Here is a 22,998-nt window from a genome sequence, read left to right as displayed (position 1 = left end):
TTCTGTAAACAAGTCAAATAACAAGATAGGTAAATTTCATTTAATGGTAGTGGTTGCAATCATTTTGGCAGTATGAGCTACATATGCTGAATCAGAAATAATATTGATTGGTTCAGGATAGTCCCTCAAGGCATGGATTACAGCAGTTAGTTCAGGCTGTTGGGCAGAAAGGCCAGGTGTTTCTATAATTTTAGATTGATTAGCCACATATCTGGCCTTCCCTTTACTAGTACCATCAGTAAAGATCACAGGGGCTTCAATGATGGGTGAATCCTTCATCTTTTTTGGAAGAATCCATTGAGTTGATTTATAAATTGTAAAATAGGGTTTTTTGGATAATGATTATCTATTGATCCTACATAATCTGAAAAGAAAATTTGCCAACCTATGTGGTTTTTAAAACAATTTTGGATTTCCTTAACAGTTAAACTAACAATTACATGATTCAAATCTTTTCCAGACATTTGCACACAATGAATACGACATTTCAGAATAAGTTGTGCCATCAGGTCCAGGTACGGAGACAAAGATTTTGTGACATTATTGGTAAGAAAAAGCCAGTAGAGAATATTTCCTAATTGCATCAATATTCCCATGGGAGAATGAGGAGAAGGTATAATTACTAACTGAATGGGCTGGTTTACATTGACCCCGACTTAGTTGGGAGTTTTGTATTTTACTTTCAATCTTTTGTAGTTCTCCTCTGCTTCTGCAATTAGAAAGTGGGGGCTGTTTAATTTAGAATCTCTCCTAAGTAAGGAGAAAAGATTTGGCAATTCCTATGTAGGAATCCCCAAACAAGGTCGGAGCCAATTAATATCTCCTAACAGTTTTTGTAAATCATTTAATGTAGAAATTTGATCTCTTCTTAATTCTACCTTTTGAGGGTAAACAGTGGTACATTCAACTACAGTTCCCAGATATTGATATGGACTTTTTATTTGAATCTTTTCAGGAGCAATAATCAATCCTTCTTCTTTTAGACAGTATTGCAAACATTGAAAAACCTCAGTCAGCTGCTCCTGAGAGGGTACAGCACAAAATATATCATCCATATAATGAACAATACAACATTTAGGAAATTGTTGTAGGACTGGCTCAACAACTTAAGCCACATAATACTCACACGAGGTAGGGCTGTTTAACATACCTTGAGGCAGGACCTTCCATTGATAATGCTTTCTAGGGGCTATATTGTTTATCACTGGCACTGAAAAAGCAAATTTTCCCCTATCTTCTGCATATAAAGGAATTGTGAAAAAGCAGTCTTTTAAGTCCAGGATAATTAACAGCCAGTCAGCTGGTATCATACTAGGAGATGGGAGGCCTTGTTGAAGGGCATCCATAGGCTGAATTACAGCATTTACTCCTCTTAAATCTGCTGACAATCTCCATTTTCCTGATTTTTTTCTGTATAACAAACACTGGTGAATTCCAAGGACTAAAGGATTCTTCTATATGGCCCTTCTTTAATTGTTCTTGGACAAGATCATTTAATACCTTTAATTTTTCTGAAGAAAGAGGCCACTGCTCAACCCAAACTGGTTTTTCTGTAGTCCATTTTAATTGAATAGTTTCAGGAGAAGCATAATTATTTTTACAAGCAGTGGCCACTAATGAAAAAGCCAATGTCCCAAACCAGATTTATCCATTTTAATCTCAGATGCAACAGGTTTCACTCTCCCATGATGATGTTGACCTAACTCCAGTCTGTGAATGTAGCCCTCTTTCTGTAGCATTTTTTGGCTTTTATGACCATATTGATCTACTGGTGATAAGTAAATTTCTGCATCCCACTGTTGTAATAAATCTCTCCCCATAGATTGATAGGGTGTTGAGCAACATAAGGTTTCAGTCTAGCTGGCTTCCCATCAGTCCTTCAGAATTAAGCCATTGGGCACTCTTTTTGAGACCCTCTGCTTTTCCTAACCCAGAGACTTCAATATTCACTGGCTGAAGAGGGCAGGTGTCTGGCCAGTGTAAATGGCTAATGATTGAAACATCAGCCGCAGTATCAATCAATCCTCTAAAAGATTTCCCATTTATGATAACTTGACAAGTGGGTCATTCTTCTAGGACCTTTTCTGATAAAAACACTCCTGCCCCTCCTGTGGTATTGAATCTCTTCTGTCTAAAATTATTCCTCTCTTTTTTCTTCTGGACTCTAGGTAAAATTAAGATTTGAGCAATCCAATCCCCTTTTTTAAATTTCCAAGGAATCACAGTGGAAACCATCACTTGTACTTTATCATCCCTTATATTATCCAATATCCCAGTATGAGCTCAAACTCCTTGTTCTGTTAGCCCCACCCTTCCTATTATCCATCCTACTATATCTGTTGGTAATGGTTTTTCCAATTTGGTTGTAATAGAAGTAGGAGTTTCACTAGGAAGGAGAATTGAATCCTGTAAACTAGGGAGATCTACTTTGATATTGAATGCTCATGCAGAGCATAGTCCCAGGGAATCTCACATTGGTTGAGAGTTTGGGTCTTGTTCTCAATAGGAAAAGCTTACTTGGTTGATGGGGCTGGAAGCTTGCCCCAAGGAGAGTTTCCCAACAATGGGGTTCCATCTTTTAGAAAGAGGGACCAGCACTGTTTAGCCCAGTGACTTCCTTTATTACATCTTGGACATAGTCTGGGCTGTTTATTATTGTTACTAGAAGGTGCTGAATCTCCGTGAAAGGAAAGTCGGGCTCGTGGAGGAATATGACATTGTTTTTTAGTATTTCCTGTCTTGCCACAATTAAAACATTTTTCTGAAAATTTGTCCTTCACCTTTAATTTAGCCATTGCTTGGGCTATCATTGAGGTCTTAAAGGACCCCATCCCCACTCCCTGACAGGCTTTAATATATTCAACAATGTTAGCTTTTTCTTTTAAAAATTCTATGGCCTTTTTGCAATCAGTATTTGCATTTTCATATGCTAACAATTGAAAAAATAATATCAGACACCTCAGAGTTAGTAATTTGTCATTTTAATGCCTCTTGTAAATGAGCTATATATTCAGTATAAGGTTCCTTAGGGATTTGTAGGATCTTTTGAAAAGAAGTATTTATTTAACCCTTAGATTCAAGTTTATCCCATGCTGTTAAGCAACATTGTCTAATAGCCAAATCATTCATTATCATTTGATCTTGAATATTACTCCAAGGACCAATCCCTAACAATTGTTCCATTGTAATCAGAAGATTTCAGACTGATTAAGATTAGCAGTAATTTGGGCATGAGCTTGCCAGCAAGAACTTAAATTGTAAATATTCACTGGGCAATAGCACAGCATGGGTTAAGTTATGCCAATCAGCAGGAATCATATTATTTCCTTCTGCTACTCCCTGCATGATTCCTTTTATAAAGGGAGAATTAACACCATAGTTTTGAATGGCCTGCTTTAATTCTTTAAGAATTTTAAAAGGAAAGGGCTCATGAATGAGCTCATAAACTCCATCAGGGTTGGCAGGATCAATGCCTGGAGCCACTGTCTCCCTGACAGTTACTGGAAAGGCTAACTTCCCTTTGAGCCTGTAATATTCCCTGTTGAATGGATGATAGGTGGTATTCATGGATAAAGTTCATTTTCTTTACAACCCTAGAAGTAGAGGCTTGATGAGTCCTCATCACCTCACTCCTAATAGTAGGCAATTGAGGAATATCAGAATCAAAAATTGGAGCTGAAGACTCAGGAGCCAAATATTCTCTATGATGATTTTGTTCAGGGACTGAATATTTAGGTTCCTCCAACAAAGGAGGAAACTTTCTTCTTCCTCCCCTAAGTCCTGTAGAGGTTCTAAAACTGATTTAATTAAGTTCCAAGTACTCCAAATGGACACAGGAATTGGAACACCCTCATCATGCAATATCCTAAGTTCCCTTTCTACTGTCTCCCATATCTTTAAATATAACATTTCTAATGTAAGAAACCAATCACAATATTTCTCAATAGTCTGAAAAAGTTCCAAAAGTTTACATTCACTTCCTTTGCACCCCCTTTTTTAAGGAGTATTCCCTACAGACAAATATAAGGACTATAGTTTCCTGCAATTACCTTATTTCCCATGTTACCCTGTAAATACCTGAGAGAGGGAATGTATCCATAGGATTTCTTTAGTATGACCACACAAAATTCCTCCCTTATTCTCAGGGCTCCACAGCACTTCTAGTGAATAAAAATTCCACTGTTATCGTGGTCCTTTTTTCCTCCTGCCTGCCTGTTAGCCCCATGTCAGGCACCACTTGCCAGACCAGCTCAGGAGGATGGGGCTGAAGAATGGGTGTTTCAGAACTTAAGGAAAAAAGTTAACATAAAACAAGACACAGAGACAGTAAGGTGGGAACTGGGGGACTCAAGGACTCAGGGTTCAAGAGCCCTTCCTCAAGAAACCACACTTTTATTGTGCTCTTTAGATGAGATCAAGTGAGGAGGGGCTATGGGTGGAGGATATAGGATTTTTTTACTATTTTATAAGTTCTTTTACTATATTAAAAGGCATTTAGCTGATAAAAGATTAAGCTTTTACTCTGATCTTTAGGCACATAACAGTCTTTGTTCTTAAGCTTAAGTCATTTACCAGCACTGTGACTGTTTTTCCAAGCAGGAAGATTGGATAAAGTAAAGAAGGACAAGATGTAGTTTTCAGCAAAGAGGCTAAGAAAATATTGTAGAAACATATCTCATGACAGCAGGGAGCCAAAAAAGAGGGGTGGAGTGGGTGGTATATCTGGCAGGATAGGTGTAGGCTGGAGTGGAATGTGAAAGTTAGGGAGAAGATGGTGGGAAGGTAACAGGCACAATAGTTTGGTGTCCTTACAGAGCTCTGGGTTTAAAAAAAAAAAACAAAAAAACCTCCCAACCCTCATGCCCACTACACTTGATGAGACCCCAAAGTTGAAGGGGGATAGGGAAAATGGAGGAGCAGCTTGAGCAGTTGAGATATGTCCATAGTGAATCCCCAGAGTGAATGAGCATCCCCATAACTTCCCCTACTTCACAAAACAGGTCCCTCCTCATCAGTTAGTTAGGGGATTCTCCCTGCTTCTACAGTATATCTCTCTATTTTTTTAATAGTTTTTTTTCCATCAAGGTCCTCTTCTGTTTCTTTTTTTAATTCCTCACCACCCCCTCTTTTCCCATCTCTCCTCCTAATACACACCTTTTTTTAGTAAGGGGAATACCATGATGTCTCTCTAGCCTGGCCCCTGTAGACACAACCTAGGGGCCTGCTGTTAAAACCACTTTATCCAAACAAGGTATCTGTCTCATGGAAAATCCCTGTCTATTGTGCTGATGCCTGGTCTGTTGGTTCCTTTTGGGATCACCTTGATTTGTATTCTTCTAAATAGGGACTCATCTAAGGCCAGGGAAGTCCTCACTGACTCTTTCTCTGAGAACTCTATGTATGCAAAACCTTTAGGATGGCCCCTAAATTTGTCACATAGTAACATGGTTGATGGAACCACAGCCATGAAAGTGTGCTTTCAGCTGTTCTGCTCTTTCACTATAGTCCACATTGCCAAAATATATCTGGAATCAGCTTCCATCTTCTCCTCAATGGACATGATAACTGGGCCAGCATTTTCTGAAGGTGGGCTCATATTCACATGCTTCTCTTCCATGTTCTGTAGCTTCTTTAGCTTCTCAGCTTCTTCTTCCACCTCCCATACTCAAGAATTGATCACTTCCAACTCCAGTTACTCAATGGTGCCATTCCCCAGGTCACTCTTCACCAGTCCCAGCTCCACTTCCTCCTCCTCCTGGCTGCTGAGGACTCTGGAGCCAGGCCCTGGGAAGGAGATAGGTGGGGGCATGAGGCCAGGGCATCTCCTCATTGGGCTTGGGCTCTGTCTTAGGTTCCTGCAGCAGCCCCTCTGGCTCCAGCTCCTCAGACTATAAGCATTTCCTATAGTTCCCTAAACCCCAGGGCCCCCTTCCTGACCTCTCCACCAACCCTGGGCACAAGATGATGTCACTGCCCCTGCCCAGAGCCCTGACCACTGCAGCTCCTTCTGCTGCTGCCACCATAGCCATCGATACTCAGACTGTGTGTAATTTATTATAAAATTAAAGCATAAAAATTAGTATGGAAAAGATCAGCCATCAAATAAAATACATAAAATCATTAATAGATAATCTATGAAAAAGGAATACACATCACTTTAAGCATTTAAGTTGATGCCAAATTTAAACTATATTTATCTGTAATTAAAACATACAAATGAGATTATTTAGTCAAAATTTAATATATCATAAAAGTTCAATAAGAATGTTTTGTTCAGAATGTGGTCAAAAAGGTATTTTCAAGACTGAGGGAGTACTAAGTTTGGTAAAGGTCATGAATGGTATTTTGGCAATGCTATGAATATGAGGAATTTCAATACATATATCAATTGATGCAGCAATTTCACTTGCAGGAACTCACACTAAAAATTTTTCAAAAAAATATACTTGCAAAATTATTTCTTATAGAAAAAGACTGAGGACATTGTAAAGAGGACTGGATACACCAATTTTAATATGTCTTTGTACAATAGTTACAAAGGTGAGGAAACAGAATGTGTTACAGCTACACAGACTGGCATGTAAAGATTTTCAGGAGGCTGAGTAGTAAAGTGCAAAAAATAGTCATAAAGGCAAACACATATATGCAAATATACTTGTTTTTGCAAAGATTATTACTGAAAGACTCTTAGAAACAGACTATAGTGGCCACCTCTAGATGAAATAGAAGACTCTGGTTTCTGATAGTAGGAGGTTTATTCTACAATTTTTCATTTTGCATAAATACAATTTTATTGAATCTATATTATCAAAATAACTTACTGCCCAAGGCAATATTGCAAGCCCTATCAAATTACCAAGCACATTTTCCACAGAACTAAAACAAAATATTTTTAAGTTTGTTTGGAAGCACAAAAGAACTGGAATAGCCAAAGCCATCCTGAGAAAGAAAAATGGAGCAGGAGAAGTCAGGCTCTCTGACTTCAGACTATACTACAAAGATACAGTCATCAAAACCATATGGTACTGGCACAAAAACAGAAATTTAGATGTGTGGAAAAGGATAGAGAGCCCAGAATTAAACCTATGTACATACTGTCTACTAATCTATGAAAAAGGAGGCCAGAATATACAATGGGGAAATATGGTCCCTTTAATAAGTGATGCTGTGAAAACTGGACAGCTACATATAAAAGAATGAAATTAGAACACTCCTAAACACTGTACACCAAAATAAACCCAAAATAGATTAAAGACCTAAATATAAGACTGGACACCATAAAATTCTTATAGGAAAACATAGGTCAAACACTCTCCAACATAAATCACAGCAGTATCTTAGATCCACCTCCTAGAGTAATGACACTAAAAACAAAAATAAAAAATTGGGACCTAATTAAACTTAAAATTTTCTGCACAGCAAAGGGAAACCTAACCAAAATGAAAAGACAACCCACAGAATGGTAGAAAATATTTGCAAATGAAGCCACTGACAAGGGATTCATCTCCAAAATTTATAAACACCTCCTTCAGCTCAATATAAAAAAAGTTAATAAAAAACCAAATCAAAAAAAAAAATGGGAAGATCTAAAAAGGCAATTCTCCAAAGAAGATATATGAATGCCAAAAAACATATAAGAAGATGTTCATCACTAATTATTAGAGAAATACAAAACAAAACTACTATGAGGAACCACCTTATACTGGCCAGAATGGCTGTAATATAAAATATACAAACAATAAATGGGGAAGAGGGTATGGAGAAAAGGGAACCCTATCACACTGTTAGTGGGAAAGTAAATTGCTACAACCACTGTGGAAAACTCTATGGAGATTTATCAGATAACTAAAAATAGAATTAACATTTGATCCAGAAATCCCAATCCTGGGCATCTATCCAGAGAAAAACATGACTCAAAATATACATGTAATACAATGTCCATTGCAGTATTATATACAGTAGCCAAAACATGGAAACAACCTAAACATCCATCAATAGAGGACTAGATAAGGAAGATATTATGCATATACAAAATGGAATATTTTTTGGCCATTACAAGGAAAGATATAATGGCATTTGCTGCAATGTGGACAGACCTAGAAATTATCATGTTAAGTGAAGTTAGTCAAACAGTGAGACACCAACATCATATGCTATCACTTACATGTGAAATCTTAAAAAAGGACACAATGAACTTTGCAGAACAGATAGTGACTCACAGACTTTGAAGAACTTATGGTTTCCAAAGGAGACAACTTATGGTGCTGGGATTTGGGATGGAAATTCTATAAAACTTAGTTGTGTTGATCATTGTACATTTATAAATGTAATAAAATTCATTGAGTTAAAATTAACTGTCATCATTTTTATACAATATATAGTAAAGGATCCATTAAAGTACAGTAGGCTGAAACATTTGTCAAAGCCATGTCTGGAGTATGAGTTTCCTAGTTATGATTCTAGAGAATCATCTTAGACCTTCCCTTATCTGATGAGCTGGGAATCAATTTTACTTTGGAAACAGATATGCAATTATATTGTACATATTAAAATGTTTAAAAATAATTTATAAATACTACAAATAACATCAAATAATTTCATTTTTTTCTACATGTAGTTTATGGCTATTCCTCTAAACATTCTTGTATGCAACAATAAAAAATCAATAATCAATAAAATGTCCTAATATAGATATATTAACTAAAACTCTGTCTTTTAAAAGATTTGAACTTGAGTAACTTATTGCACTACAAGAGTTGAACAATCTGTAGCATAGGAAATCACATTATCTTCAGAAATACTGTAATGAATCTCACAGTACTATATCAAGTGACTATGCAAATTTGTGACAACTAATTTTCTGAAAATGTTTTCTCAAGGCTATAGATCAAGGGGTTCAGCATGGAAATCACTACTGTGTAAAATGCAGAAGGCACTTTAACTGTGGGCAAAGACTTTTCAGGGTTAGGGTTACAGTAAAGGAAAAGGATGGTTCCATGGAATACGGTGATGGCTGTCAGGTTGGAGGCACAGGTAGAGAAGGTTTTCTCATGTTCACTTGCAGTAGGCATCCTCATAACAGTGATACAAATGAGTACATAGGATGTCAGAATTATCATCACACTGCTTGATTCATTGAATATGGCAATAATAAAACATAGCATCTGACTGATATAGGGGTTTGATCAGGAAAGATAAACCAGTACAGAATGGTCACAGATAAAATTATTTATGATGCTAGACTCATGATAAGATAATGCAAGAATAAAATATTTAAATGTCAGGGAACACACTATCCCCCTTGAGCAAGACCCAGCCACCACCAGCAGAACACAAAGCTTCTGAGATATAGCAGTGATATAGAGCAAGGGGTTACAAATGGCCACAAAACTATCATAGGCCATCACTTCTAACATGACAGTTTCTGTTACTCCAAATATGTGAGCAAAACAAAATTGCACAATGGACCCAGAAAAGGAGATGGTTCTGTCTCCACAATCAAGTTCTCTAAAAACTTAGCTGTAACTATGATAGAATAATGGAAATCTCCAAAGGACAAGTGACTAAGGAAAAAGCACATGATCATGTGGAGTTTTGAATTGATCTTGATGATGACTACCATGCCCAGACTCCCCAACACAGTGACTGTGTAGATAGACAAGAAAACCAGGAAGATTGGAACCTGGATATCCTGGTTCTGGATATTCTAAAAAACACAGAAGAATAAATGTGGGTATGATATTCTGATTTCCTTTTGATAACATCATGACCCCTGTTGAATAAAGAACCAAAAGTTATTCCTGAAAAGTAGACATTAACAGAAAAGAGAATCAGAGAAGGAGGAAACTTCATAGGTCTCATTGAAGTTGATACAGAACAGTGATTCTTGGAGTTCCCATCATGGCTCATAGTGGGTTAAGAATCTGACTAGTACCCATGAGAATGCAGTTCTATCCCTGGCCTTGCTCTGTGGGTTAAGGACATGGTGTTGCCACAAGCTTCAGCATATGTCTCAGACACAGCTTGGATCCTGCAGTGCTGTGGCATAAGCTGGCAGCTGCAGATCCTTTTCAACCCATAGCCTGGGAACTTCCATATGGTGCAGGTGAGGCACTAAAAAGACAAAAAAAAGAAAGAAAGAGAAGAATGTTTCTTGAAGTATGGTCCTCAAACCAGCAGCAGTGAGAGCAGCTGAGAATTTTTTAGGGATGCAAAGTCTCCAGTATCATCACTAAATTCCAGAATCAAAGACTCCAGAATGGAGCCTGCAAGTTATGTTTTAACCAGCCCTCCAGGTAATATTGATGAATGATAAATTATAAGAATCACTAAAATATATATAATAATCATGCTACTGTCTAAAATTTAGCCTTCATTACTGAATTGGTGAATTAATATTAATATATTACAGAACTGAAGTATAAATTTAGACCAAAAATAAATGATAGAAAACAACAGCAAGAGAGGTAAGACAGAAGAAAAAAGTACCTTGTTATGGTTCTAAGAATGATACTAACAGAGGTCCCATTGTTGCTCAGTGGTAATGAACCTGACTAGTATCCATAAGGATGCAGGCTCAATTCCTGGCCTTGTTCCCTGGGTTAAGGATCAAACATTGCCATGAGTTGTGGTTTGAATCCTGCATTGCTATGGCCCAGACCATGAGCTATAGTTCCTATTCAAACCCCCTATCCTGGGAAATTCCATAGGCTACAGGTGCAGTGCTAAAAAAGACCAAAAAAAAAAAAAAAAAGAAAGGTTGTCAGATAAATCTCAGTGTAAATTTTTTTGTTTTTGTTTGTTTCAGACATTATAAAGAATTAAATACCCACAGAATGTGTGAGTTGGAGTAAATAAAAAATTGTATCTAGTCCCATGCCTTCCTTCTGGTTCTTAAAAATTGATTACAGAACCTTACACAAGAAATGATGATGTAGCCACCACCAAAACCTCCATTAATGGTGCACTGCCTCCTGAAGAAATTTTATGGCTCTTTTATTGAGATCTTATTTAGCATTTTTATTTGTTAATTAAAGTTAATTAATTAAATTGCATTTATTACATATTAATATGCCTTTTAGGTCATCTATTCTGATATACATTTAAAGATTATAAATATGTACAATATAAAATATATATAACATAAATAGAAGAACAGGCATGTATTAGTTCAACAACAATAGTTTCATACAAAATATCTCCTAAGGTTCAATGAGAAATAAGCCCTCTTTATGATGAGGCAAACTTTAGGAAGATAAGGAGGTGAAAGCAGTAATGCCATAAAATAAATGACTTCAAGATATAGACATAAAACTGCCACAAAAACATATGGATGATTTTGTTCCATCTATTTAGTTTTGTCTGGATCAAGTGTTGGGCTCCAGACATAGCTCCATGAATGCCTACTTGACATGCACTATAAACAACCCTAGACATAAAGCACATGCCTTCAGAATATTCTTCCCAATAGCAAAAGTTACTGGGCAGATAAGTTCCAAATATCCATTATTATTCAGGCTTATTTATATATTTATGTATTTATTTATTTATTTGTCCAGCTGCACCTGCTGATAAATGGAAGTTCCTGGGCCAGGGATCCAACCAGCATTGCAGCTGCAGCCTGTGCCACAGCTGCAGTGACAATGAGTCTCCTTCAACATCTGAAAATATTAGCAAAACCCTGGTATATTAGGGAGATTGATACTAGTTTTCTGATTTATTGGAACAATTACATTAGTACCAATATATACTCAGAAAAGGAGTTGGTATTAAACCCTAGCACTTTCAAATGATTTTGGCAAAAATATCTGGATAAGAATTAAGTTTATTAGGTTTATTCTCAAATTGAAACTAGGCCCATGAGATTTAAAAATCATTAAATAGCCTATAAAATATTTGCAGCTTCTCCATTGGTCACCGCTGCCTGTTTCTGCAATATAGAACTTAATTATCAGAAACACTTCAGGCTGTCTTAGTGAAAATTAAAATGTCTCTAACCAGGAGTTCCCATGGCATCTCAGTGAGGTAACAACCTGATATCATGTCCTTGAGGATGTGGGTTCAATCCCAGGCCTTGATCATTGGATTAAGTATCTAGCATTGCCACAAGCTGTGATGTAGTTTGCAGATGTGGCTTGGACCTGGTGTTGCCATGGCTGTGGCATAGCTACAGTTCTAAGTTGACTCTAGCCTTATAACTTCCATATGCTATACGTCTGGCCTTAAAAAGAAAAAAAAATGTCTCTGACCATATAAAAGGGCTATCTACAATTTTTAGAGTAAGCTATATGAGCTGGAGCTCCATTTTTTTATCTAAATTGAAAGATACCGAAAGAGACATGAACTGACATGAAACCAGAAAACAGTGATCAATTTATGAAGGAGGCCTTTGTATGACTGATGAAACTCAGGAACTTTCATGCTCAGTAATCAGACACTTTTTAAGATATCAACAGGCTTAAGTTTGTAAAAAATCTGGCAGTATATTTCAATGAGACTGCAAGTAGAAATGGCATTTTATTTGCAGGACATAATAATGAATACAAAGAAAAAAATAAAAGCTCAATTGCCTTTCTAAACTTTGCTAAACTGTGGGTCTTATATTTGCCTCTGTGACAATGAACATATAAACTACAGAGAATTATAATTGGAGTATTACTCAGTGGACCACAAAATCATATAATTATATGAAGCACTGTCTCTTGGGTCACTATGGTAGATATATTTTCTTCTAAATCATTTAGACAAAAAATATGGAGCTCCAGCTCATATAGCTTACTCTAAAAATTATAGATAGCCCTTTTATATGGTCAGAGACATTTTGTTTTTCTTTTTAAGGCCTGACGTATAGCATATGGAAGTTATGAGGCTAGAGTCAACTTAGAACTGTAGCTATGCCACAGCCATTGCAAAACTATGATTTAGATTTCTAAATATATTTCATTACTTACTTTTATTTCATATTTTTATCTTTTATTTATACATATATATTTTTCTACTGAATAGCATGGTGACCCAGATACACTTACAGGTATAAAATCTTTTTTCTGGAGTTCCCGTCGTGGCGCAGTGGTTAACGAATCCGACTAGGAACCATGAGGTTGTGGGTTTGATCCCTGCGCTTGCTCAGTGGGTTAACGATCCGGCATTGCCGTGAGCTGTGGTGTAGGTTGCAGACGCGGCTCGGATCCTGCGTTGCTGTGGCTCTGGCGCAGGCCAGTGGCCACAGCTCTGATTTGACCCCTAGCCTGGGAACCTCCATATGCTGCGGGAGCGGCCCAAGAAATAGCAAAAAGACAAAAAAAAATATTTTTTCTCACAATACATGTTCCAGTGTAAGTGACTAGACACAGTTCCCAGTGTTACAGAGCAGGATCCCATTGCTAATCCATCCCAAAGGCAACATTCTGTATCTCTTTATGCCAAGATCCCAGTCCCTCCCATTCCCTCCCCTTCCCCCTTGGAAACCACAAGTCTATTCTCCAAGTCCATGATTTTCTTTTCTGTGGAAAGGTTCCTTTGTGCCATATATTATATTCTAGATATAAATGATATCATGTGGTATTTGCTTTTCTCTTTCTGACTTTCTTCACTCAGGATAAGTCTCTAGTTCCATCCATGTCATTTCAAATGACATTATTTTGTTCTTTTTTATGGCTGAGTAGTACTCCATTTTGTATATATACACCACATCTTTCTAATCCAATCATTTGTCAATGGACATTTGGGTTGCTTCCATGTCTTGGCAATTGTGAATAGTGCTGCAAGGGACATGAGGGTGCATGTGTTTTTTTTAAGGAGAGTTTCATCAGGATATATGCCCAAGAGTGGGACTGCTGGGTGATATGGTTGTTCTATGTATAGATTTATAATGTACCTCCATACTGTTCTCCATAGTGGCTGTACCGGCTTACATTCCCACCAAAAGTACAGGAGTTTTCCCTTTTCTCCACACCTTCTCCAGCATTTGTTATTTGTGTACTTATTAATGATGACCATTCTGAGTGGTTTGAGGTGGTGGTAGCTCATGATGGTTTTGATTTGCATTTCTCTAATAATCAGTGATGTTGAGCAATTTTGAATGTGTTGTTGTCCATCGTGTTTCCTTGGAGAAATATCTATTCAGGCCTTTTGCCCATTGTTTAATTGGGTTGTTGGCTTTTTTGTTGTTGAGTTGTGTAAGTTGCTTGTATATCCTAGAGATTGAGCCCTTGTCCATTGCATCATTTGACACTATTTTCTCCCATTCTGTAAGTTGCCTTTTTTTTTTTTTTCATTTCCTTTGCTGTGAAAAAGCTTGTGAGTTTGATTAGGTCTAATTGGTTTATTTTTGCTCATATTTCTGTTGCTTTGGGAGACTGACCTGATAAAACATTTGTAAAGTTGATGTCAGAGAATGTTTTCCCTATGTTCTCTTCCAGGAGTTTAATGGTGTCTTCTCTATGGGATGCTGCAAAATCAGTGCTCAGATGGAAGTTCATAGCAATACAGGCCTTCCTCAAAAAGAAAAAAAATCTCAAATTGACAACTTAACCCACCACCTAAATGAATTACAAAAAGAAGAACAAGCAAAACCTAAAGTCAGCAGAAGGAAGGAAATCATAAAGACCAATGAGGAAATCACTAAAATGGAGATTTAAAAAATAATATACAAAATCAGCCAAACCATGAGCTGGTTCTTTGAAAATGTAAACAAAATCGACAAACCTCTGGCTTGACTCACCAAGAAGAGGAAAGAAAAAACCCAATAAACAAAATAAGAAATGAAAAAGGAGAAGTCACACAGATACTACAAAAATACAAAAAAAAATGAAAATACTATCAACAATTATCAACAATTATAGGCCAACAAATTCAACAACCTAGAGGAAATTGACAACTTTCTAGTGACTTACAGCCTTCCAAAACTGAATCAAGAAGAAATAGATCAACTGAACAGACCGATTACTAGAAATGAAATTGAATATGTCATAAAAACACTTTCTACAAATAAAAGTCCAGGACCAGATGAATTCACAGGTGATTTCTACTAAACATACAAAGAGGAATTTATACCCATCCTCCTTAAGCTTCTTCAAAAGTTTGATGAAATAAGAACACTCAGAAAGACATTCTGTGATGCCGCCATTACCCTAATTCCAAAACCAAAGATACCACCAAAAAAGGAAATTATTGGTCAATGTCTTTGATAAATATAGACGCAAAAATTCTCAACAAAATTTTAGCCAACTGAATCCAACAACATATCAAAAAGAGGGTACACCATGACCAGTTGGGATTCATCCCAGTTTTCCAAGGATGGGTTCAATATATGTAAATCAATCAACATCATACACCACATTAAAAAAAGAAGTCAAAAACCACATGATCATCTCAATAGATGCAGGAAAAGCATTTGACGCAGTACAACATTCCTTTGTGATAAAAACTCTTACCAAATTGGATATAGAGGGAACATTCCTTAACATAATCAAAGCCATTTATGACAAACCCACAGCAAATATTATACTCAAAGGAGAAAAATTGAAAGCCTTCCAACTAAAATCTGGAACAAGACAAGGATGTCCACTCTCATACTGTTATTCAACATAGTATTGGAAGTCCTAGCCACAGCAATCAGACAAACAAAATAAATAAAAGGCATCCAAATAGGAAGAGAAGAAGTAAAACTGTCACTATATGCAAATGACATGATCTCTGTATAGAAAACCCCAAAGACTCAACACAAAAACTACTTGAACTGATCAACAAATAGTGCAAAGTAGCAGGGCATGATTAACATTCAGAAATCAGTCACATTTATGTATACTTACAATTAAATATTAGAAAATGAATACAAAAATACAATACCTTTTAAAATTGCACCCCCAAATATCAAATACCTGGGAAAACACCTGACCAAGGATGTAAAGTACTTATATGCCAAGAACTACAAAACATTGATCAAAGAAATTAAAGAAGATGTAAAAAATGGAAAGATATTCCATGCTCCTGGTTTGGAAAAATTAATATTGCAAAAATGGCCATACTACCCAAAACAATCTACAGATTCAATGCAATCCCTATTAAATTACCCATGATATTTTTCACAGAAGTAGAACAAACAATCCAAAAAAAGTTGTATGGAACCACAAAATACCCAGAATTGCCAAAGCAATCCAAAGGAACAAAAACCATACAGAATGCATAACTCTCCCAGACTTCAGGCAGTAAGCCACAGTCATGAAGAGAATGTGGTACTGGTACCAAAACAGACATCCTGACCAATGGAATAGTATAGAGAACCCAGAAATAAACCCAGACACCTTTGGTCCATTAATTTTTGACAAAGGAGGCAAGAATATGAAATAGCAAAAAGACAGTCTTTTCCACAAGTATTGCTGGGAAACCTGGTCAGCTGCATGTAAATCAATGAAACTAGAACACATCCTCCCACCATGCACCAAAATAAACTCAAAATGGCTTAAAGACTTAAATGTAAGACAAGACATCATTACTTACTTTTAGATTTTGAATTATTGAAATAATACATAGTCAAAGAAGTAAACATTAACTGTAGGATTTTAAATAAGGAAAAAAGAACAATCTAGATGTAATTGTTACAAATTCAACTGAATTTCAAATCCTATATTCAGAAGTATAGTAGAGAAACTTGGACAACATGACCTGAAGCAAAGGATGGATTTGACCCCTACCAGTGGGAATATGTGCTTATGATTTACCCCTGATGTGATGTGAGAACAGAAGATATACCTCTGTAATATTCTTTCCCCAAACCCATAGTCCTAGTTTAATATGAGATAAATCATTAGACAAACCCATATTTGGAAGAATCCTACAGGATATCCCAGCAGTACTCCTTAGAATCCTCAAAGCTGAGAAAAACAAGGAAAGAATGAAAACCCATCACAGACAGAAGTGATTTGGGAGACATGCCAACTTAAGGCAATGTGGTCTCCTGGAGTGGATCCCAGAAAAGAAAAAAAGGATATTAATTTTGTCTTTTTTTGCCTTTTCTATGGTTGCTCTCATGGCATATGGAGGTTCCCACACTAGGGATCTAATTGGAGCTGTAGCAACTGACCTATTCCAGAGCCACATAAATGTGGGATCCAAACTGGGTCTACAACATACACCACAGCTCACAGCAACACTGGACCCTTAACCCACTGAGCAAGGCCAGAGATTGAACCCACAACCCCATGGTTCCTAGTCAGATTCGTTAACCACTGCACCATGATGGAAACTCCAGAAAAAGGACAACAATGGAAAAAAACTGATAGAATCCAAATAAAATTTATATTTTAGACATCATAATGTAATATTATTTCTTTTTAAAAAATTTTTATTTTACACTAGGTAAAACACTTAACATGAGATCTACTCTAAGGTATTTTTGTCTTTTTCTTTTTATGGATTTCCCAGACCAGATATTAGATCTAAGCCACAGTTGCCACCTACTGTGGCAACACGGGTGCTTTAACTCAGTTGACAGGGCTGGGGATCAAACCTGTGTCCTGGCACTGCAGAGATGCTGAAGATCCCATTGTGTCATAGCAGGAATTCCTTAAGATATATTCAAGTGTAGAGTACAGCACAGCATTGTTGACTACAGATATAATTTTGTACAACACATCTCTAGATCCTAATCTTATTTTACTTAAACTTTGTGCCCATTGATTTGAAACTTCCCATTTTCCCCTCCACTAGCCTCTGGCAACTAATATTCCCCTCTTTAAGTTTATGAATTTTATTACATTACATATGTCCTGTAAATGGAATCATATAGTATTTTTCTTTCTCTTGCACTGAGCAAAATGTTTTCAGTGTTCATCCATGTGGTCACATGTTACAGAATTTCCATCTTTTTTAAAGCCAAATTGCATTCTATTGTTTATACATAATACATTTTTTTAAATCAAAATGTCCACAGATATTTAGGTTGTCTCCAAATCTTGGCTGTTGTGAATGGTTCTACAATGAACATGGCAAGCCTAATATCTCCTTGAAAACTTGATCAGAATTTTTTATAAGTATCCAGAAATAGTATAACTGGATCATGTTTAACTCAATTTTTAATTTGTAAAGTACCTCCATACTGTTTTCCACAGCAGTTACAACATTTTCTTTAATACTAACAATGTAAAGTGTGATGAAAACTCTCTGAAATATCCTTGAACCTTATTTTGTAAATCAAAATTATTAAAAATTGTAAAATTTATTTCTAAAAATCTATCATTTAATAGTCCCATTTTATTTGTATCTCTAATAACACAACCAGTTCTACTTTAGGCCAACACACCATTCCCTCTGAACTGAAATAGTGTAATCATAATTAGCAACTTCTCAGCCTCCACTTCCCCCCAACTTTGAATAACTTTGCTACCCCCCTTGTCAGATTTTGTGTTTAATGTCTTCGGCTGTGAGTGTGTTGGGACTAGGTTGAAGTGTGGAGGTTTGGGGATAGTAAGTAATACTTTTGCACTCCTATAACTAAATAAGAACTAATTTAGTGAATCCAAACTTACATATTATTTCCTGATAATACACACATTTAACAAACAAGACACAATAATTCTAATTCCCTAGACCACAGAATTGGTATGTGAAGAAATCTGGCTTCATATATCATCCTCGGAGTTCCTGTCATGGCTGTTAAAAAGAAACCTATAGAACTGTAGAGATATGCCAGACTTTGAAGGAAAATTTTAGTTTAAAACTGTAGTGGAAGAAAGTTGGAGCCATAAAGTATCTTTGAGTTCTGGATTAATCACCAGTGTTTTCTGTAAGTTTGTTTTTTGTTTTTGTTTTTGTTTTGCCAGGAACTTGATATTAAAAGGTAGTGATGCAGAAGTTTCTGCTGTGGCTCAGTGGGCTAAGAACCTGACTAGTATTCATGAGGATGCAGATTTGATCTCTGGCCTTGCTAAGTGAGTTAAGGATTCAGCATTTCTGTGAGCTTCAGTGTAGGTCACAGATGTAGCTCAAATCTGGTGTTGCTGTGGCTGTGGTGCAGCCCAGTAGCTGCAGCTCTGATTCAACTCCTATCCTGGGAACTTCTATATGCCATGGATACAGCCATAAAAAGTGAATAACATCCTCTTCATGAAAGAAAAACTACAAAATCACAGCAGCCTTAGAACATACTCCAAACATAGCAATTTTTAGGGTATTTTTGTAATGGCTTCATCAATAATGAGGAGATGAAATTATAAACTAAAATAATGTATTACTACTCACCTACCAACTTGAAAATTAGAAATATCCCATGACAATATTTAATGTTGGCAAGAATGGGCAATAATTAGAATTCAGCTGCAAGATGTGTAGAGTGCAAACTAATACAACTACTTGGGAAGTTGTATGATGGTGTCTAGTAAAAGAAAATAAACAAGCTCCCTTTGATCCAGAACATTCACCATAGGACTTTATGCACAGAATGACAGCTTATGTGCAATGTAGTGCATCTTTGTGTTAAAAATGTTCATAGCAACATTTCCATTAAATGCAGAAAAGGAAATATCCAGGAGAGAAATTGCTGGATCATATAGTAGTTCAATTTTAAATTTTGGGATAAATACCTCCATGATATTTTCCATATGGTATGTAATTTCCTGCACCAATTTACATTCTCACCAATGGTGTACAAGGGTTCTCTTTTCTCCACATTCTCTCCAACACTGGTGTTTTTTAGACTTTGTAGAAGGAATGGAGATGGGGCAATTTAGGGATATTGAATTAAAATACACAAAATACTCCGTATGCAGTAGCTAAGAAACAAGGGTATATTGTATAGCATGGGAATTATAGCTATGGTCTTGTAATAATTTGTTTGTTTGTTTGTTTGTTTTTTTATCAGGCTGTACCCACAGCATTGGAAGTTCCCGGGCTAGGGGTCTGATCGGAGCTGCAGCTTTCAACTGACAACACAGCCATAGGAATGCCACATCCCAGCAACATATGCATCCAACAAAGCAGCTTGCAGCAATGACAGATATGAGGGCATATACACACTAAAATTTTATATGCATTTCAAAAGGAGACAAAAAGGTAACTTTGAGACTCTCATAACCTATTATCAGGGGTTGTAACTGAAAAGAAAAAGTTCTAAATATGACACAGTCCTTGAAGCAGTTTGCTCCTGGTGGTGTTAGGCACCATAACTAGAGAATGTGTATGGAAATGTTGCAACGTGCTGACAGTGTTTTATCTTTAATTTCTTGGAGAAAGTAACCTACAGAATCTTTATTCAGAATGTTTTCTGCTTGTTTTTCATATTTCCTGATGTAAGAGAGAGAGGAAGAGAAGAGGCAAGGCAGCAGAAAATAAGGGAAGAAAACAGGGAAGGGTAATAATTTACATGCTTCTTGAAATTAGAATGTGGACGTCTTTAGAGGAATGTTTTTAAGCCTCATATTCTGGGAGTGATACATAAATAGAATTTTCTTTTTTTTTCTTATGAACTGAAGATGATTTTTTAAAGCACAGTAAGATTTAATGATCATATATATACACATATATTATCTTATTTACTCAATAAATTATGATACCATTACTAGAAGAAAAAATTTAATAAAAATTAAAATGTATAAAAACATTTAAGAAAATAAGTCCTCTCTCATCAAAATTACATTTAGTGAGAAAACAGTTGTTCAGCATTGATTAACTTTCTGATCAATACTTACATATCATTATTTCTAAGGCTATACATCATGGGGTTTAGCATGTGGATCACCACTGTGTAAAACACAGTGGCTATTATCATGAAGAGAAATGATCTTTTGGAGCTGGTCATACAGTAAGGAAGAAGGAAGTTCCCATGTAAGACGGTGATGACAGTCAGGTAGGAGGCACAGTTGGAGAAGGCTTTTCAGAGCCCACCAGTAAATGACATCTTGATAATTGTGACAATGATGAAAAGAAACAAATAGAGGTTAATTGGAAGGCTACAAGCCTCATTGACTGTGGAAATGATAAAACTCAGCATCAGGTTGAAATACGTGTCAGAGCAGGAGGCAGAGATGATGGCAGAATACTCACAGAAAATATGGTTTGTAATGTTAGAACCGCAGAAAGAGAGTTCCAAAAGAGAATATGTGAGTGTCAAGGAACATAACCCACCCCATGAGCAAGTTGAGGCTACCAGGAGGGTATAGAGCTTAGGAGACATAGAAACCATATAGAGAAGGGGGTTACAAATAGCCACAAACTGGTCATAAGCCATCAAGGCTAACATGAATATTTCCATAATCATGAATGTGCAGCCAAAGGAAAACTGCATCATGCAACCCATGTAAGAGATAGTCCTTATGTCCACAAACAAGATCTCTAAGAGTTTGGGTATAGTTACAGAAGAGTAACAGAAATCAAGAAAGGAGAGATGGCTGAGAAAAAAGTACATGGGGGTGTGGAGCTTGGGATTCATTGTGATGATCACAATCATACCCACATTCCCCACTATGGAGACTGCATAAATGGCCAAGAAGACCAAGAAGAGGGGCACCAGGAGGTGTGGTTATTCAGAGAAGTCCAGGAGAATGAAGGTGATTCCAACTCTCTGATTTCCCTTTTCCATCACTATGGTTCCTGCTGGAGAAAATCAGAGAGTCCTTCCTGAGCAACCAAATGTTTCAAATCTAGTGGAGCCTGAAGCCTGCATGGTGTGTCTCTGGGTGTTTGTGAGGGAGTAAGTTTGTGTCCTGATGGAGGGTCAGGTCTAGAATGGACTAGAATGATCTGAGCATCAGGGGTGGCTCAGGAAATGGATCTCTTTGAATTTGCTCATCTTAGCTCTTTCCCATTTCCCTTCACATAAATGTTTCTTTAAATAGACCCACTTAGTTAAAATTTTTGACTATGGCTACAGATTCCTATGTTTGCTCTGGCCATTTCAATTGGCCAAGATTTCTTCACATTGCTCTCACTTTTCCTCACTTTTCTGTATTTCTTGTCACTTTTCCTCTCCAGCCATCAGACAAGCCCTAGTTTAACATCCTTGTAATGATTTCATCAACTGACTTAACCTTGTTAATAGGTCATTTGCATCTTCTAGAGAATAAGAATGACATCTTGTAAAGATCTTGGGCTTTGTAATATGGTCAACCTGGGTTCAAGTTTGGCCTCAGCCGCCTATTGATATGTGTCCCTGACAAGTTGTTTAATCTTTATGCAACACATTCCCTTATCTATAGAGATATGATAATAGTGTAAGCATTTATTTTTATTTTTATTGTACAATTTTATATATCATAATTTAAGATAGCTATTTTGTAAACATCTAAGATTAATTGCATATGTAGTAAATGTCACCTCAAATTTAATTTCTTCTCTTCCTGTGCTTCTAATTCTGTTTTTAAATAGGTATATTTTGAATTTCAAATATATGACTATAAAATACCTTAGAATGCAGTACCAGTTATAACTTTAGAGATATGAAGTGGCACAAATAGAGAATATTACATGGAAAAATATTGCAGAGACATAGAGGAAATAGCTGTCTTTCCTAGTTCATTTTAATTCTTTCTTCTTGGATACACATCTCTACTATCATCTCAAACCATCCATGCATAAACTTTCTTTTCTCCAATTCTCTTCCCTTTTTCTTGATTTCTATGATTTGCTTTTCTTCTCAATTTCAGGTTTTGAGAAAGGCAGTTAGGACTAAGTGAAAGTATTCTTCAAAAAGTGCTCCCATCTTTATCCCTAGCTCCCACCATCTACTTACCTAGGTAACAATCATCTTTATTTAGCCTGCCTATATGACCACACTATCTTTCATTAAATTTTATTTTAGATTTGTGCTTGGATTTAGATTTGTAGACATTTTCAAAATTACCTCCTTACAAATTACTCAAAATCTTAACCCTTTTTTTCTGAATTTCTATAATCCCTAATGTCACTATATCACCCAGACTCTTTAATTGATACTCCTTTTGTTTAACTCACAGCAGTAATTTTGATCATTTTTGCATAAAACACATTTTTATAACATCATGCCTT

General features: G+C 36.4%; 3 pseudogenes; all 3 read right to left on the bottom strand.

Annotated features, from left to right (window-relative positions):
- Positions 1 to 5,260: 5,260 nt before the first annotated feature.
- On the bottom strand, positions 5,261 to 8,545 carry LOC125112972 (polyadenylate-binding protein 2-like; annotated as a pseudogene).
- Positions 8,546 to 8,852: 307 nt separating this feature from the next.
- Positions 8,853 to 9,767, bottom strand: LOC125112969 (olfactory receptor 5D13-like; annotated as a pseudogene).
- A 10,913-nt stretch (positions 9,768 to 20,680) lies between these two features.
- LOC125112968 (olfactory receptor 5D18-like) lies at positions 20,681 to 21,574 on the bottom strand (annotated as a pseudogene).
- Between the last annotated feature and the right edge of the window lie 1,424 nt (positions 21,575 to 22,998).

The sequence above is a fragment of the Phacochoerus africanus genome, chromosome 12 (assembly GCF_016906955.1).
Source record: "Phacochoerus africanus isolate WHEZ1 chromosome 12, ROS_Pafr_v1, whole genome shotgun sequence".
NCBI classification, from domain to species: domain Eukaryota; kingdom Metazoa; phylum Chordata; class Mammalia; order Artiodactyla; family Suidae; genus Phacochoerus; species Phacochoerus africanus.
The sequence above is the reverse complement of the archived record's forward strand: the minus strand, read 5'-3'. Positions and strand labels throughout refer to the sequence as shown.